The following is a 20307-nucleotide window of genomic DNA, read 5'->3' as shown; positions in this document are numbered from 1 at the left end:
ACCATTTTTGAAAAATCCGCGGGTAAAAGGCACTGCATTTTACCTGCGGATTTACCGTGGATTTCCAGTGTTTTTTGTGCACATTTCACCTGTGGATTCCTATTGAGGAACAGGTGTAAAACGCTGCGGAATCCGCACAAAGAATTGACATGCTGCGGAAAATACAACACAGCGTTCCCGCGCGGTATTTTCCGCACCATGGGCACAGCAGATTTGGTTTTCCATAGGTTTACATGGAACTGTAAAGCTGATGGAAAACTGCTACGAATCCGCAACAGCCAATCCGCTGCGGATCCACAGCCAAATCCGCACCGTGTGCACATAGCCTAATTCTAAGGGTATGTGCACACGATGCGGAAAACGCTGCGGATCCACAGCGTTTCCGCCGCTGCGGGTCCGCAGCAGTTTCCCATGAGTTTACAAAAAACGCTGCACACATGCTGCGGAAAAAACTGCGCGGAAACGCAGCGGTTTACATTCCACACATTTCACTTCTTTCTGCGGATTCCGCAGCGGTTTTACAACTGCTCCAATAGAAAACCACAGTGAAATCCGCAGAAAAACCGCGGTAAATCCGCGATAAATCTGCAGCGGTTTCGCACTGCGGATTTATAAAAACCGCTGCGGAAAAATCCGCAGAGGACCAGAATACGTGTGAACATCCCTAACCCTAACCCTAGTTCTAACTGTAGTGGAAAAAAAAAATGTCTTTATTTTATTATTGTCCCTACCTATGGGGGTGATAAAGGAAGGGGGGTCATTTACTTTTTTTTTTATTTTGATCACTGTGATATGTTGTATCAGAGTGATCAAAATGTACATGGAACGAATCTGCCGGCCGGCAGATTCGGCGGGCGCACTGCGCATGCGCCCGCCATTTTGGAAGATGGCGGCGCCCAGGGAGAAGACGGACGGACACCGGGAGGCCTGGTAAGTATAAGGGGGGGGATCAGGGCACAGGGGAGGCGTCGGAGTACGGGGGGTGGCATCGGAGCACAGGGGGAGCGGGCAGGAGGACGGGGGAGTGGAGCACAGGACGGAGGGGAGCGGAACATAGATCGGTGGCGTGGGGGTACACCAGTGTTTCCAGCCATGGCCGATGATATTGCAGCATCGGCCATGGCTGGATTGTAATATTTCACCAGTTTTTTAGGTGAAATATTACAAATCGCTCTGATTGGCAGTTTCACTTTCAACAGCCAATCAGAGCGATCGTAGCCACGGGGGGGGGGTGAAGCCACCCTCCCTGGGCTAAACTACCACTCCCCCTGTCCCTGCAGATCGAGTGAAATTGAAGTTAACCCTTTCACCCGATCTGCAGGGACACGATCTTTCCATGACGGATTGGCACCGACTTTCATGACGCCTACGTGGCGTCAAAGGTCAGGAAGGGGTTAATCAAAACCGCACCACGCAGCCCAGTAAGTGACACAGGGATTAAAAATTCAGGTTTCTGCACCTGCGTCCTCCTGCACTCAACCTGGTCTTAACCTGGTCAAGATACAGACAGCATGAAACAGATATGATGGACTTTAGGGAAAATATTATTTATAATGAGCTGGGAAGGTGCAGCACAGTCAGTGGGGTGTCTCTTACCCAGCTTAAATTGAAAGCCGGATATTTCTCACCCTTTTTTGTATAGGGAAACCCCTGTCAATCATGCATGGTGGGGAGTCTCCCCATTACTTCCTCTTTGGACCAGGGCTGCATTCTCTATGAGCAATATGGGAATTTGGCCTATACTAGATACAGTAAGAATTCTGCGGCTCAGTATTGCAGTCATGTCTTAGGTGCAGTCTTATGTTTTCTAACTTTTCAGCAGAATTGCCTCATGCTTTTATGTGGCTAAGTTATTAACAATGAACCCTGACTGCTCTGTGAAATATTGATTGTTGCTGAAGTGTATTGACTGCATTTCCTTCAAGGGTATACATTTGATTTGGACTCACATTTCAAGAGGAAGCGGGAGCTGTACCATTACTTTACCACACTTATCACCTGGGAAATCATGCTTGGGGTGCTTAGTTCTATAGAGCTGACTAGTCAGGGATGAGTATTTGCAGGTTATTATGATCTGGAGTGCAGGACAGGAGCTACTGTACAGTATCAGACATACATTGGCATGTAAAAGTTTTGGCACCCCTGGTCATAATTACTGTTATTGTGAACAGTTAAGCAAGTTGAAAATGAAATGATGTCCTAAAAGGACAAAAGTTAAAGATGACACATTTCTATTTTAGGCAAATAAATATATCTTTCATCTTTTTCAATTTATAAAAAAAATGCAAAAGTTTTAGCATCCTGCATGGTTAGTAACTAGTAGCATCCCCTTTTGAAAGTATCACAGCTTGTAAACACTTCTGTAGCCAGACAAGTGCCTTTTAATTCTTGATTGAGGAATTTTCATCCATCCTTCCATGGAATATTCTTCCAGTTTTGTGAGATTCCTGGGTCGTCTTGCATGCGCTGCTATTTTGAGGTCTAGCTACAGATTTTCAATGATGTGCAGATCAGGGGATTGTGAAGGCCTATGTAAAGTCTTCAGCCTGCACCTTTTGGGTAGTCTATTGTGGATTTTGATGTGTGTTTAAGATCAATATCCTCTTTTCAATTTCAGCTTTTTTACAGATGGTGTTATGTTTGCATCAAGAATTTGTTGAAATTTCATTGAATCCATTCTTCCCTCTTCCCATGATAATTTCCCATGCCATTGGCTGCAACACAACCCCAAAGCGTGATTGATCCACCCTCATGTTAATTTGTTGGCGAGATGTTCTTTTCATGGTATTCTGTGTCCTATTTTCTCCACATATACCTCTTTGATCATTGTGGCCAGACAGTTCTATTTTAACTTCAACGGTCCACAAAGCTTGTTTCCAAAATGCATCAGGCTTGTTTAAATCTTATTTTGCATACTTCTGACTCTAAATTTTATGGTGAGGATGCAGGAGAGCTTTTCTTCTGATGACTCTTCTGAAGGTCTTTTGCAGTCTTGCTTGGCCTTCCAGATCTTATCTTGATCTTCAGTGTTCATGTTAACTGCCATTTCTTAATTACATTTACATTAAGAAAGGGAAACTTGAAACGCTTTGCTATCTTAGTCTTTTCCTGCTTTGTGGGCCTCCACCAGTTTAATTTTCAGTGTGTTAGACAGCTACTGTACGGACAAGTACCCATGGCTGCTGTTTTTTGGCACATGGTTAAAGGAGGCTGGGTTTTTATAAACCTGGGAAATTGTCATTACCTGGCCTTTCCTATTGATAGTGAACAAGCCATAACCCTAACAGGCTAATTAGCATCTGATTCCTTGGTCAAAGTTATCTGAGCACACAAATCCCCAAGGGTGCACAAACTTTTGCATTGGTTTATTTTCCTTTTTGTAATTTCTGAAATGTAAAATATTAAAATATATACAGTACAGACCAAAAGTTTGGACACCTTCTCATTTAAAGATTTTTCTGTATTTTCATGACTATGAAAATTGTACATTCACACTGAAGGCATCAAAACTATGAATTAACACATGTGGAATTATATACTTAACAAACAAGTGTGAAACAACTGAAATTATGTCTTATATTCTAGGTTCTTCAAAGTAGCCACCTTTTACCTTGATGACTGCTTTGCACACTCTTGGCATTCTCTTGATGAGCTTCAAGAGGTAGTCACCGGGAATGGTCTTTCAACAATCTTGAAGGAGACCAAGTTTGGTAGGGAGACCCATGGCTGGACGTGCTTGGACCTTGACACACGGATTTGGGAATACAACATAAGAAGTGATATTTTTTTGTTTCTGTTTTGGAGATGAATTGAGAAGAATTTGTAGATGGAATTACAAAGTTAGCTGGATTTACTCAGATGTGTGAATTTTTGGGCCAGTTATATCTCATCAGTACCATGGACAAGTGCAGGACCTATGTGCCATTAAAACTAGTACTATCCCTTCAGAAAGTTGGACAAGCCTAATTTCAAGCTGTTTTTTTTTTCCATGTGAATATTTGATCATATTCAATAGCACACTGACTTATATTCATAACTGTGATACAGGCAGCACACTGATATTCCTATCTCAAGGCTGTCAAATTTGCTTTTCGCATTAATTCAGAATCTGCATGGATATTGGTCAGAAAATCCTGCAAAGTGTTCCAATTTTGGATATTACGCAGCTGATGCTTTCTGCCACTTTCGCACTGTGACTTTCCTGGTCCTATGACCGGTCTTGTAGCCAATAATGATATGTCAACACATGGTTGGCAAAGCCTGTGATTGACTGAAGCAGTCATGTGTAGACAAGACCCCTCACTGGAAGGGGCCAGTAAACAGACCTACCAGGGGACCAAATTCCTGCTTTATTTATAAAGGAGACCAAGAAGGTGAATAGTGTTTTATTTATTTTAAACAATTTTTCTGCACCAGGGGAATCTGCAGGTAAATATTCAGCAAAATCTGCAACCCAATGATTTAATAGTGGACTGCTTCTTATCCATTTTCATTTGGGAAAATCAACATCAAATCCTTGTCCTGTCTGTTAAGTAAAATTCTGCACGGCATATCCATTTTTTGGAGGGGAAAATTTCTGTAGCGCGTGAATGAGATTAGTCCTGATGTCATTCACTTTGCTGTTCTGTCTTCCATGTCTCTTGGGTTTCCTGACTGACACATGATGCCAGATATTACCACTATGAATAATTTCATTCTTACAGTTAGTCAATAACAAGAGACGTAGAGTAGAAATCTATTGATTATTGTAACTACTATGGGATAAATGGGAGAGCGCTGTTTGTGTATTTATACGGTAAATTGTCTGCCGTGTACTTAACTTAAAGCACTTGTCCATCTAGATTTTGTAGCTCGTCATTGAAGCCCTGTACATTACTTGGTTATGAAAGCTACATTATGGGCAGGGCGAGACTGCCCGAGTGCCTATGACCAAAACGGTACCAAAACTCTTTAGTTAAGAGATGCACTTATTTAGATTGAAAAGCTCAGACTGCAACATAGGTGTAGCTTACGGGTTCCGAGATCCCAATGCAAAATCTACAACAGTGTCCCACACCTACTATGTGCCGTTTGTAATACTAGTTTCATCTTTTGTGCCAGGCGACATGATCCTGATGTGGCTGCTACCTCTGCTCTATGTATAACAATACAACTGGTCTGGAAACAAGGGAAATGAAAGCTGTAAAGGTTTTCTCAACATATTCTTGGAGGACGGCAATGTTCTCCTGTATGATTGACAGTTTGGACCAGTGGCATTGTTGCACCATCTTTTGTTTTCTCTCCAATGCTGCAAGCATCTGTATCATTGGAGGGGCAGGCCGCATCCTGCGAATCATGGCCAGCTTGGGTGTAACACTTAGGCCACATTCACATGTTCAGTATTTGGTCAGTATTTTACATCAGTATTTGTAAGCCAAAACCAAGAGTGGAAGAATCAGAGGAAAAGTATAAGAGAAACATGTCACCACTTTTGCATTTTTTTTTACCCACTCCTGGTTTTGGCTTACAAATACTGATGTAAATTACTGACCAAATACTGAACGCGTGAATGTAGCCTTAAAGTCTTAAGGTACCGTCACACATAGCGACGCTGCAGCGATACCGACAACGATCCGGATCGCTGCAGCGTCGCTGTTTGGTCGCTGGAGAGCTGTCACACAGACAGCTCTCCAGCGACCAACGATCCCGAGGTCCCCGGTAACCAGGGTAAACATCGGGTAACTAAGCGCAGGGCCGCGCTTAGTAACCCGATGTTTACTCTGGTTACCATCCTAAAAAGTAAAAAAACAAACGCTACATACTTACCTTCTGCTGTCTGTCCTCGGCGCTCTGCTTCTCTGGTCTGGCTGTGAGCGCCGGGCAGCCAGAAAGCAGAGCGGTGACGTCACCGCTCTGCTTTCCGGCTGACCGACGCTCACAGCCAGTACAGGAGGAGTGCAGAGCACAGCGCTGGAGGACAGACAGCGGTAGGTAAGTATGTAGCGGTTGTTTTTTTTACTTTTAGGATGGTAACCAGGGTAAACATCGGGTTACTAAGCGCGGCCCTGCGCTTAGTAACCCGATGTTTACCCTGGTTACCATCAAAGACATCGCTGAATCGGTGTCACACACGCCGATTCAGCGATGTCTGCGGGGAGTCCAGCGACGAAACAAAGTTCTGGACTTTCTTCCCCGACCAGCGATCTCCCAGCAGGGGCCTGATCGCTGCTGCCTGTCACACTGGACGATATCGCTAGCGAGGACGCTGCAACGTCACGGATCGCTAGCGATATCGTCTAGTGTGACAGTACCTTTAGTAGCAAAGATTGTGTAAGCACTGTGGTCCTTGACTAGGAGACAAGCCACCGCTCATAAGCTGAAGAAGTGGACGGTAACCTAAGCAATGAATAGTACATTATGAAATGTAAAATAGTTCCATTCCTGAGAATGGAGAAAAGTTTTAATGACAAGTAAACTACAATGTTGCTTGTTTGTAACCATTTATAGTTAAGAGAAAATAACCCTTAGGCTATGTGCACAAGTATAATGGTCCACTGCGGATTTTTCCGCAGCGGATTTGATAAATCTGCAGGGCAAAAACGCTGCGTTTTTGCTGCAGATTTATTGTGGATTTACCGCGTTTTTTCTGTTTTCACTGTGGTTTTACAACTGCGGTTTTCTATAGGAGCAGCTTCAAAACCGCTGCGGAATCCGCAGAGATAAGTGACATGCTTCGGAATGTAAACCGCTGCATTTCTGTTCATTTTTTTCTGCAGCATGTGCACAGCGTTTTTGTTTCCCATAGGTTTACATTGTAATGTAAAATCATGGGAAACTGCTGCAGACCCGCAGCTGCGGACACACTGTGGATCCGCAGCATTTTCTGCATCTTGTGCACATACCCTTAACTGGGCTCAAAAATATTAGCCTTCTAGTAAGTGACCATTCCTAGCCCACTTTTAAATAGTTTTTTCCTTTTTCTACAAAATCCACACAAGAAAATATAGGGGAATTGATGACCATGCAATTCCACATGATAGTAAAAGGTTATTCAAGCCAAACCACTCCAAATTTTTTATTACCACTGGAATATAATAATATAATCTAAGGTCCCTGATAGTGATGAGCGAGTGTGTTCTGCATGTTATCCAAGCATGCTCGTGTACTAATCGAGTATTTTGGCACACTCGAAAAACATGCTGGGCAATATGTCAGGCAATCCCTGCATGTGTTGTGGCACGAGACATGCAGCCATGGTGACTTTAGAAATTTGTTTTTGATTACGGTAGGTCTTGAGCGTGCTCGCTCATCACTAGTCCCTAACTCTTCTTTTATATTCTATTGCTGCTCCTCCCCTCGGTCTTCCACCATTTGTGACCTGCCTGATTGCTCCTGTGTTTCATGGAGCGAACCAGAAGCCACTCTTCAATACAAATCTATGAAAGCCTCGTTCTGGCTTTCATTGACTTTGGCCAGTTAGACGTTTCCGTCATAAGATGGCAACGCCGGACACGAACTGCACCAAATAAAGCTGAAGCTGCTGGAGGATGAGTGTAAGACTAGGGGAATGGACCTTAAAGTAGAAGCACCACTCCAGCTCTAAAAAAAAAAAAAACAAAACAAAACAGCCGGAGTGGTGCTTTAATTATCAGTGTATTAACCCCTCATTTTTTTACCATCATGGTAATGTAATTACATTTCAAAAATGACAAGGAAGAATATCGAGTGTTAATAATAATTTCTAAATTGCGAGGATGTATTGATGATTAGCATTTGTCTTGATCTTCTGCCATCAGCCAGTGACTAATCACCGCCACAGTAAATCATTATATGTGGTGTGATGGTAAGCAGATGCTTCATTTCAGTGGAGTTGGCTGCTTTGTAAAATTCTAAAGCGGAAGTAGTTTTCCGGTGTAGGAGTTTGTAAAGTAGGTTATATTTATATCATTGGTTGTCAGATGTTTTTAAAGTAATCAAAGCCTCAACGTAATCCTCCTAAGCAGGACATTTACCATTCACAAAATCCCCGAAGAGTTTTCATTATCCCTCGTACTTCTTGTTCTTTTGGGAAAATAATTTGTCTTTGAAAATGACATAGTAATTTTGCTACATAACTTGAGAATAGTGCATTATAATGAGTGAAACTGCAAAATGTAAGTATGTAGTATAGTATGTATATGTGCACATATACATGACTCACGTTAACTGGGTATTCCCATCTAGGACATTTGTGGCATATCCTCAGGAAGTACCATAAATGTCTTATAGACGTGTATCTCACCTCTGGGACCCTCGCCTATCTCAGGAATGGGGGATCTGTCTTGCATTGCCAAGAGTAAAGAAGTAACCCTGCATATGAGCTGCTCTCCATTCACTTCTATGGGAATTCCAAAAATTGCCCAGCACACTTGGCCTAAACCATTGTTGTGTATCAGGACTGAATTTTTAAAAGGTTTGTCCTATGTTTTACTTGCAGTGCTCCTGTGCCTCCTGGGATCCTGCTTGATTGACATTTTGGATGATCAGCGTTGTTGCACTACTGAACCAAATTGTGTGCCCCTTGGTGTTTCCTTATGCGGCACCATCCGAGGAACTCTGTAGCACTGAAGCTGGTTACATTGGGAACTAGAAGTTTTACCAGAAAGCTCCGTGCAGGGCTAACAAGCTTGATAGAAAAGAGCTTGTTAGCACTGCACATAGTCAACCAACTCTGCTAGACTACAGTGGCGGCCGGTAACCCAGACAATAAGCTGTAAACAATGATGAAAAAATATAATTTTGATAACGAATCAGATGCTTGTTTTTACAAGCTCTTTCCAATTATACCCATTTTTGAAGATTAGGAATATTGTGTTATTTGCAAAATGGCTTTGTACAGTATAAGAATGCATCCACCTTATGTACTGGGGGATTGATTGTACAAGTACCCAGAGTTCCTGCAGACGTCCATACACATTAATGTCAGGCATAAACCAAATAATGTGTTGGATGTGTTGAACACTAATGAATATTAAAATGATTTTGGCTGGAGGTGGACCAGGCTGTTAATCGAAACTGTTAAGAGATGAATAGACCATGAACAGGAGGGGAAAATCTATTATCAGCCAGGCATTTGCAACTGATGCTCCATTAAGTACAAATGCTTAATGAAAACCTGTATCATTTATCCCCAGCACTAGTACGAAAATAATACACATTTAGGCTTCATGTCTGGGAAATGCTGAGAAACTCTAAGAAAAGTGAAAATGAGCAGAATATTGAACTCTCGGCGAATGCAGATCTTAAACTGGATGGAAAGCAAGGGTGACCGGTCTCTAAATAGGTCTGTCATTCTGTGCCATTCTACTTAAACATCGAGTAACATGATATAATCTACCTGCAGTCATCAGTAGATGGAGATAATAGTTTACTATTAATAAATTTAATTCTATTGATAAACCATTAATGATTAAGCGCCCCCTACTGGTTGCTGTAGGCGGTCAGAAAATTAAGTCCTGTGGTATTGGAGCGCTGTATTTGTTTAATCTTCGCTTGTCCCTAAGACAGAAAATGAAATATGTGCATGATATAAGCTGGTATGCAGATTTCCACTAACTTGTGCCATTTCTAGTTTTTGCTAACGGTACACCTTTTGGAAACATTATGGACTGCCCCTTACCAATTAATCAGACAAGTAAGAAAAGGCACACATTGTCTAGAAAATCTAGCTTCTGCCAAAAATTATCCCCCTCCCAAAAATTGAAAAGAAAAGGGGGAAAAATTGTCACCAGCTAAGTTTGAAACAATACATGGATGTTGCTTCCCTTAGTGTCAATGTCGTCTGCACTGGCACTTAAGTTTGGGGAGATTAAAAAGATTGATTTTTTCATCTTAGGACTTATTTTTATTCAACCAATGACAACCTCTATGCTTCAGTAAATGGCTCCTCTAGCCTATCATTCTGTACATCACTCTTCACAGCCATTCTTTTTATGGTACCATCCTGCAGTACATCTTTTCTCTTAGCTCCCTTAAATACAGTACCATTCTGCAGTAAATCACTCCTCTCTTTCCCATTTTGAAGTACATCAATCCTTTCAGCCCCTCTGTACGGTTACATTCTACAGTTGGAGCGCCTGCTATGGCTGTGAGGTACTCGTACCGGGCCGGTTCTATTCTTAAAGGGGTGGTCACGGTGGCAGTGACCCGGTCCGTGGCCTTGGACGTCCAATAAAAGGAGAAAGGTGTAGTGGGAATATAGTCTAAGGTAGTAGTGTTCATGACGCCACCTGTGATACTTGGCCAGGGATGACCAATACTGCTTAAAGGGGTCCTCTCAGGATGATGGTATTGCAGCAGAGGTGGAATAGTTCCCCACAGGTAGAACTTGGTCCCCAGGGCTCCCTGTGCAGTTGGTAAAGATGATAGATGATACAGTTCAGGAAAATATCAGAGGACACTAGATTGCAGTCTCTTTACCTTTTACTGATGCAGTTCAGGTACACAGATTACAGGTGGTCTTTGGAATCCGGGCAGTCTGGAAGCAATTCGGAATCCCCCTAGCCAGGTGGGGTTGGAAGCCTTCCTTACTGCACTGTGTTTTAAGTTCCTTGCTGTCTGAGATTTCACACAAGATCCTCTCTTTTTCTCTGTCCCTTTTAGGTGGACACTACCCGCATGGCAGGCAACTCGAGCCTTTTTACAGGTGTCCCTTCTCGTGGTGACTCCAGGCTCTATCTACTGCTGTGCCTTCAGGTGTAACAATGGCCAGGAGACTTGGAATCTCCTGCCCGCCGGTTTCTGCTGTGAGCCATACAGTTACCCCACAGCTTTGGAATTCTGGCCTCCTGTTTCTGCACTTGACCCTGGAGCGAGCCCACTTCTTCTCCCCTCACAGTCTCCTACAGACTTCTCTGTCAGGAGCTGCAGAACCACGTGTCTGCTTAGTTCCAGCTCTTTTCTTGACTGACTACCTAACTCCTCCTCCAGCCAGAATATATATATATATAGGGAAGCTACCCTAAAACTGGTTCTAGAGCTCCCCCTTCTGTCCTGGAGTCAGAACAGTGTTGTATGTACGTGTTACCTGTTAAGGGGATCCTTGTCGCTTCCAGGCATGTCATCACCCTCCCCTTAAGGAAGGCAATACCACTGTAACAATCGGCTTCCTGGGGTGTTAAACAGTGCATCACTCCTCACAGCCCTTCTTTTTATGGTATCATCCTGCAGTACATTGCTTTTCTCACCCCTTTATGTACATTACCGTTCTGCAGCACATCAATTCTCTCGAACTCCTTATACGGTTATGTTCTGCAGTGCATCACTTCTCTTCTCAGTGTATACAGTACCCTCTTGCAGTACATCGCTCCCCTCTAGCTTTGTATATACAACCCCGTCATGCAGTACATTGCGTCTCTTAAACCACTAATGTCATTTCTGTAAAAATGTGAGTTCAGTGCACAAAAATCACTCAACAGATTGGCAGAAAATTAAAAACCTTATGGATGTCAGAAATTGGCAGGAAGTCTAAAAATAACGTTTCTCCTTGTGGAAAGTGACATACCAGTGTAAGGAGATTCATGGGCCATGAAAAGTTCCTATGGAAATTTGAATGTGCAAATTGCCCCTTCAGGAAGGAAGAGGACTTGAACTCTAGGAAGTTCTATTGAAAGTAGTAGTGATAAGCGAGTGTGCTCTTACTCGAGATTTCCCAGCATGCTCGGGTGTTCTCCGAGTATTTTGGCATGCTCGTAGATTGTTTGTGTCATCGCAGATGATTTGCTGCTGCCAGACAGCCTGAATATATGTAGGGATTCCCTAACAAGCAGGCAATCCCTGCATGTGTTCAGACTGTCTAACAGCCGCAAATCATGCAGCTGCGGCGACACAAACATAATCTACGAGCACGCCCAAGATACTCAGAGAACACCTGAGCATGCTTGGAAATCTCGAGTAACGAGCACACTCGCTGATAACTAGAAGGTAGCAATCCTAAAAGTCAATATAGACCCTTTGACAAGATAATGCTGCATGACTTAAGGTACCGTCACACTGAACGATATCGCTAGCGATCCGTGACGTTGCAGCGTCCTGGATAGCGATATCGTTCAGTTTGACAGGCAGCAGCGATCAGGATTCTGCTGTGCCATAGTTGGTCAAAGCAGAAAGTCCAGAACTTTATTTTGTCGCAGGACTCCCTGCAGACATCGCTGAATCGGCGTGTGTGGCGCCGATTCAGCGATGTCTTCACTGGTAACCAGGGTAAACATCGGGTTACTAAGCACAGGGCCGCGCTTAGTAACCCGATGTTTACCCTGGTTACCAGCGTAAAAGTAAAAAAAAAAAACCACTACATACTTACCTTCCGCTGTCTGTCCCCGGCGCTGTGCTTCTCTGCTCTGTGAGCGCCGGCCAGCCGGAAAGCAGAGCACAGCAGTGACGTCACCGCTGTGCTTACACAGTGCAGAGGAAAGCACAGCGCCGGAGGACAGACAGCGGAAGGTAAGTATGTAGTGTTTGTTTTTTTTTTTACTTTTACGCTGGTAACCAGGGTAAACATCGGGTTACTAAGCGCGGCCCTGCGCTTAGTAACCTGATGTTTACCCTGGTTACCAGGGAACCGGCATCGTTGGTCGCTGGAGAGCGGTCTGTGTGACAGCTCTCCAGTGACCAAACAGCGACGCTGCAGCGATCGACATCGTTGTCGCTATCGCTGCAGCGTCGCTTAGTGTGACGGTACCTTTATGATAAAATAAAAAACAGAATCTCAATTTGTAGACACATGTTTCGGGGTGTTGCCTCTCATCAGTGCAAAGCATGATATCTGATTTAGCTGTATTAAAAACTTCTGACTGGGATCTAAGGGGTCAAGAAAAAAAACACATTTTATTATACAAAGTTCCCAAGTATTTTGACTGAGGAATCGTGTTGCCTGGTCATTTTTACTATATAAATATGTCAAAACAAAACCCAAAAAACTGGTGGAATTTAAAATAAAAACAAAAAACACTGTTTTACCAAAGTTGAAATTTTATTTCCAGCTTTTCAGTGCATCACATAGTGAAGAGAGTGTTATCATTTAACAGTACAAGTCATCCTGTAAAAATCAATCTGGCTATGTTGACGGAAAAGCAAAAAAAAAAAAAAGTTGGTTGTAGGAAGAAGTGTGGGGTGTGTGTGTGTGGGGGGGGGGACATAAGTGGGAAAAAAAAGCAATAATAACTGTCATGAAGGAGTTAGACTGTCTGTCAAAATTCAGATTTAGTGATACCTATCATGGCTGCTGCGTTTCTGCTCAGGTCTGTAGATGAAACACATGGCACCCTCTTACGGCATGAATGAGCAGTTAGGTGATCGTGTCACACTTGAGGAGCCTTATTGGCTTACAATTGGCATAAGCATTGTCAGTTTTGCAGCTGTTTTCTGTAATCTCCTCAGAGTGAGGGAAACGCATGTGATTTATTCTGTTCCAAACCATGAAATATTCTGTTTCTCTCACCGTGGAAAAGAAAACATTTTACCGACAGACGGCAAAGAGATGGACTCTTTTTGTTTTTTTTTCGTCTTTTATGGACATGATACTGCCTTTGCAAGCGGAAATTTTTTTTTAGTGTGCGAATTGAATTGTTGATCATAAAGAAGTCATTTCTCAAGCCGATCTGTGCCGTGTAAAGATTATTTTGCCTATAATTTTATATTGCTTTGGGCTCGGACTTTTTGAATTGCCTTTTTTTTCTTCACTTACGACCAAAAGAATGTGTCATCTAGACATGAAGGCGCCATAACAATAGTTGCTACTGTGTGAGATGAATCTATCATTTCACTTGACTCCTGATATTAGGAAGATACTTTTACAACAATAACTTCACATACTTTGACTACTGTAAGCTACCCTCCTCAGACACAGATCTGCTTTGCCTTAGAGCAGAAGTTTTTTCATAGCTTAGATATCCATCCACTCCAGATACCAAAGTGTGGTAGTAAGGTGCAGTGCCATCTGTATGGTGTATCCCTCCAAATCTAGCATATAAAGACATTTATTTAGTATTATCGTAATTGGTGATGCGTAGAACAGGGTAAAAACCTCTTTACATTAATGGCGTTTTTCCACATGTACAAAATTGGTGCACAAATGATTGTATAGTTGTCAAACAACAAACAGAAAGTGCTCACACACCTCAGACCCTCAAAATTCTGTATACTTATTGGAGTGTTCACTACTGAACAACATCAGAACAGTCTTATTTGTGTGTCTTGTACTTAGAATTGCAGATGTATTCCATATGACCATGTAGATCCATTCTGGCAGATTACCGTATATTGAAAGGAAGACCATATTTGGTTTGACTGTCATAAAAAAGGATTAACTTTGAGTAAATTACGGTAACAATTTAATATATTGTTTAAAATACTGTGTATATTTTTTTAATATAGTTATTGAAATTTAATTTAGTTTTAAATTTAAAGGCATCAGGAAGTGAACTTATCGTTAAGAGGACAATTCGCATCTGCCTCATAGGTTTTGTCATCCCTCTGGATCAATGCCAGGGCTGTTTAACTTGATTTGTGCAATTTTTTTTCTCCAATTTTAACATCTATTCAGCTAAATCTATCAAGTTCTCTTCATTTCCTGAAGAAGTTGGTCATGAGTATGGGTAAAAATGAGCGTGACTAAGACATGGTAACAAAAGACAAAATGTGGGGTAAGCAACCTCCAATTTTTTTGCAAAGAGATTGGGTTCTTATTCCAATGGAGCAGGCCACATTACTCCCTGCTTCTTCAGATAATTAAAGGGAACCTGTCACCCCGGTTTTTCAGTACGAGATAAAAATACTGTTAAATAGGGCCTGAGCTGTGCGTTACTATAGTGTATTTTGTGTACCCTGATTCCACCCCTAAGCTGCCGAAATAACTTACCAAAGTCGCCGTTTTCGCCTGTCAATCAGGCTGGTCAGGTCAGATGGGCGTGGCGACATCGCTGGTTCTTCCCCCAGATCTTGCATATATTTCCGTTGGTGGCGTAGTGGTTTGCGCATGCCCATCTTCTGAATCCACTGGGCAGGAGAAGAAAAAACGCGCAATCGGCACTATTTCCCTGGTGATCTGTGGGGGCGGCCATCTTCCTGAGGCCGCGCGTGCGCATATGGAGTCCTCTGCTGCCCGGGGCTTCAGGAAAATGGCCGTGGGATGCCGCGAGTGCGCAGATGGAGATCGCGGTGGCCATTTTCCTGAAGCCGAGTTCGCATCTCAACTTCAGGAAAATGGCCGCCGCGATCTCCATCTGCGCACGCATCTAAGCTATGAAAAAACTTCTGCTCTAAGGCAAAGCAGATATGTGTCTGAGGAGGGTAGCTTACAGTAGTCAAAGTATGTGAAGTTATTGTTGTAAAAGTATCTTCCTAATATCAGGAGTCAAGTGAAATGATAGATTCATCTCACACAGTAGCAACTATTGTTATGGCACCTTCATGTCTAGATAACACATTCTTTTGGTCGTAAGTGAAGAAAAAAAAGGCAATTCAAAAAGGATCAGTCCTAGGCCCCTTCCTGTTCTCCTTTTATACTGCCCCTATTGGACAAACAATCAGTAGATTTTGTTTTCAGTACCATCTTTTTAAAGAGGCACTCCCAGGAAAAATTTTATCCATATTCACACATTCAATATTTTATATCAATATTTGTTAGCCAAAACCAGTAGTTGGGGATAAATGCAGAAGTGGTGACGTGCTTCTATCATACTTTTCTTATGATTGTCCTTCTCCTGATTTTGGCTTACAAATAATGAGGATAGATACTAACCAAATACTGAACGTGTCCTAAAGGGGATATCCGGGACTTTTTGAAAAACAAAAGATGTGCCTAAGCACTAACAGGCAGGCAATTGCTACTTTCCTGCCTGTTGTGCAAGGCGCCATTCTTCCCCGACACAGAGAAGCTGCCTGTGCTGATGTCACATTCACAAACCCATGGATTCTTTTCCGCTCCACTCTGTTAGTGGGGCGGGACAGTTAGGAAGCTGGAATCCGACTGTCAATCAGAATAAAGCCGGAAGTCCAGCGCCATTAACTAATGGGTCTGTTAGTGTTTAGGAATATTTTTTTTTTCAGAATGTCCCGGATATACCCTTTAATATATTGCAATCATCATATTATATAGCACTGTGTACTTAGTTTGTCTCTCTACCTAGCTAATTCTTCATTTTTCCATTAGGTCTATGACATCACGTGATTAATAACTGACAAGCTGAATTCTTTGAAGTCAGGCCCTTGTACATTTGCATCTCATGAACTTGGAACTCATAGTATTTTCTTAACAATGATAAGAAAATGCTGGCAGTTATCAATCTGTATCAGACTGCGGACCATACAGGGACCACAGCACTGATGAGACATAGTCCGTATCAACAAGTAAACATTTATATCTAGGTACCTTATTGGTGACCTCTTCTCTGATTGAGTTTTTTCTTTTTGTCTCCATCTTGTCCGGACACCATGATGACTTTTCACATCCACAGCTAGTCTCTCCAGATTCCCTCTTCTCTGGCCTTTATTAAAATGCTCCTGAATAAAAAATATCTGTCCATATTATGACCTAATTAAGTCCCCAATATATTATATGGCCTCAATACTGTCCGCCTTAATGAGCTACACCCACCACACTGTCTGCCATTATCAGCTATAACCGCCACACCATCCACCCTTAAGAACCACATCCTACTGTATATTGTGAGGGGGAAACCTGCTGCTGATACTGTTATAGATGTAATTTCCCCCAATTCTCTACTAATGTCCCCCCTTCCTGGTATAGATGGCCCCTGTTATGATCTGGTGGTTTAGGAGCAACATGGGACGAGCTCTGAAGGAGGTGGTACCTGTACTGACCGCAGTCCCTGAGCTCAACACAACACTAGAAGTAGCCGTGGGATGCTCCTGTCACTCCCTAGGCACCTCGTCACAGCCTGAGAACTAACTACCCCTAAAGATAGAAACAGGAAAACTATCTTGCCTCAGAGAAAATCCCCAAAGGATAGATAGCCCCCCACAAGTAATGACTGTGAGTGGAGAGGGAAAAAACATACACAGAATGAAACCAGGATGAAGCACAGGAGGCCAGTCTAGCTAGATAGATTGGACAGGATAGAATACTGTGCGGTCAGTATTAAAAACTACAAAAATCCACACAGAGTTTACAAAAATCTCCACACCTGACTAAAGGTGTGGAGGGTAAATCTGCTTCCCAGAGCTTCCAGCTTAACTGAATTAATCCATACTGACAAGCTGGACAAAACATAGAATGCACAGAACGAATAAGTCCACAACATGTGGACAGAAAAGAGCAAAGCAAGGATTTATCTTTGCTGAACTGGTCAGGATATCAGGGAAATCCATGGGAGATGTGAATCCAACCAGGAACCATAGCCAAGTGGCACTGGCTGAAGGGAAGAGCCAGGCATAAATAGCCGAGCAAAAAGACAATCAGTGGAAGCAGCTGCAGACTGCTAAATCCAAGGAGCAGCCATACCACTTAAAACCACCGGAGGGAGCCCAAGAGCAGAACTCACAAAAGTGCCACTTACAACCACCGGAGGGAGCCCAAGAGCGGAATTCACAACAGTACTCCCCCTTGAGGAGGGGTCACCGAACCCTCACCAGAGCCCCCAGGCCGATCAGGACGAGCCAAGTGAAAAGCACGAACCAAATCGGCGGCATGGACATCAGAGGCAACAACCCAAGAATTATCCTCCTGGCCATAACCCTTCCACTTGACAAGATACTGAAGCCTCCGCCTCGAAAAACGAGAATCCAAAATTTTTTCAACCTCATATTCCAACTCTCCCTCAACCAACACCGGGGCAGGAGGATCAACCGAGGGAACAACGGGCACCACATATCTCCGCAACAAAGATCTATGGAAAACATTATGAATGACAAAAGAGGCTGGAAGAGCCAAACAAAAAGACACCAGATTGATAATTTCAGAAATCTTATAAGGACCAATAAACTGAGGCTTAAACTTAGGGGAAGAAACCTTCATAGGAACATGACGAGAAGACAACCAAACCAAATCCCCCACACGAAGCCGGGGACCAACACACCGACAGCGGTTAGCAAAACGTTGAGCCTTTTCCTGAGACAACGTCAAATTGTCCACCACATGAGTCCAAATCTGCTGAGGCCTGTCCACCACAGAATCCACACCAGGACAATCAGAAGGCTCAACCTGCCCTGAAGAAAAACGAGGATGAAAACCAAAATTACAAAAGAAAGGTGAAACCAAAGTAGCCGATCTAGCCCTATTATTAAGGGCAAACTCGGCCAACGGCAAGAAAGCCACCCAATCATCCTGATCAGCAGACACAAAGCATCTCAAATAGGTTTCCAAGGTCTGATTAGTTCGCTCAGTTTGACCATTAGTCTGAGGATGAAACACCGAAGAAAAAGACAAATCAATGCCCATCCTAGCACAAAAGGTCCGCCAAAACCTAGAGACAAACTGAGAACCTCTGTCAGGCACAATATTCTCCGGAATGCCATGCAAATGAACCACATGCTGAAAAAACAATGGAACCAAATCTGAGGAGGAAGGCAACTTAGGCAATGGTACCAGATGGACCATTTTAGAGAACCGGTCACAAACAACCCAGATAACAGACATCTTCTGGGAAACAGGAAGATCCGAAATAAAATCCATGGAAATATGCGTCCAGGGCCTCTCAGGGATCGGCAAAGGCAAAAGCAACCCACTAGCGTGGGAACAGCAAGGCTTGGCCCGGGCGCAAGTCCCACAGGACTGCACAAAAGCACGCACATCGCGCGACAAGGAAGGCCACCAAAAGGACCTATCAACCAAATCTCTGGTACCAAAAATCCCAGGATGACCAGCCAACACTGAACAATGAACCTCAGAAATTACCTTACTTGTCCATCTATTAGGAACAAACAGCTTCCCCACAGGACAGTGGTCAGGCTTATCAGCCTGAAATTCCCGAAGCACCCGCCGCAAATCAGGGGAGATGGCAGAAAGAATCACCCCTTCCTTTGCGCCCGGGCCACTTGTACTGTTATGATCTGGTGGTTTAGGAGCAACATGGGACGAACTCTGAAGGAGGTAGTACCTGTACTGACCGCAGTCCCTGAGCTCAACACAACACTAGAAGTAGCCGTGGGATGCTCCTGTCACTCCTTAGGCACCTCAAAACAGCCTGAGAACTAAATACCCCTAAAGATAGAAACAGGAAAACTATCTTGCCTCAGAGAAAATCCCCAAAGGATAGATAGCCCCCCACAAGTAATAACTGAGTGGAGAGGGAAAAGACATACACAGAATGAAACCAGGATGTATCACAGAAGGCTAGTCTAGCTAGATAGATTGGACAGGATAGAATACTGTGCGGTCAGTATTAAAAACTACCAAAATCCACACAGAGTTTACAAAAATCTCCACACCTGACTAAAGGTGTGGAGGGTAAATCTGCTTCCCAGAGCTTCCAGCTTAACTGAATTAATCCATACTGACAAGCTGGACAAAACATAGAATGCACAGAACGAATAAGTCCACAACATGTGGACAGAAAAGAGCAAAGCAAGGACTTATCTTTGCTGAACTGGTCAGGATATCAGGGAAATCCAAGGGAGATGTGAATCCAACCAGGAACCATAGCCAAGTGGCACTGGCTGAAGGGAAGAGCCAGGCATAAATAGCCAAGCAGAAAGACAATCAGTGGAAGCAGCTGCAGACTGCTAAATCCAAGGAGCAGCCATACCACTTAAAACCACCGGAGGGAGCCCAAGAGCAGAACTCACAAAAGTGCCACTTACAACCACCAGAGGGAGCCCAAGAGCTGAATTCACAACAGGCCCCCATCCTGGTATATATAGCTAACCATCCTGGTATATATGCCCCCTCCCCAGCCTGGCATATATGGCCCCCTCCATCGTGGTATATATGGCCCCTCCATCATGGTACATATTACCCCACCCTCATCACGCTGCACACAAAAAATAAATTCTACTCACATTCCTTGCGCTCCCTTCGCAGTGCAACTTCCCATTCTGAAGCCGGCAGCTGTAAGTGGCGCAGAGCGTGATGCCACTGCTATGCGCCCTCACATGACGGAATATTCACTGCTTCCCACGCCCGTGATTATGGGCAAAGGGAGCAGTGAATATTCATTCCCTTAAATAGCAGGCACATGTTATCACCCGGCCGCTGCAGGAAGCCAGCGGCTGAAGCTAGCACGTGTGCCCGCTATTATAGATAATGAATATTCACTGCTACACACTCCCATAGTCCCACGCTTCCCTCAGAGCCAGCATTAGTGATGAGGTGTGCGGAGCAGTGAATATTCA

At 43.5% G+C, this 20307-nt stretch overlaps 1 protein-coding gene across 6 annotated transcripts in view; it reads left to right on the top strand.

Moving 5' to 3' along the window:
* MACROD2 (mono-ADP ribosylhydrolase 2) overlaps positions 1 to 20307 on the top strand; it is a 2991260-nt gene that overhangs the window by 945569 nt on the left and 2025384 nt on the right. The gene's annotated exons all lie outside the window — the stretch shown is intronic.

This window comes from Ranitomeya imitator, chromosome 5 (assembly GCF_032444005.1).
Source record: "Ranitomeya imitator isolate aRanImi1 chromosome 5, aRanImi1.pri, whole genome shotgun sequence".
NCBI classification, from domain to species: domain Eukaryota; kingdom Metazoa; phylum Chordata; class Amphibia; order Anura; family Dendrobatidae; genus Ranitomeya; species Ranitomeya imitator.
Note: the sequence above shows the minus strand (reverse complement) of the source record. Positions and strands in the feature narration are given on the sequence as shown.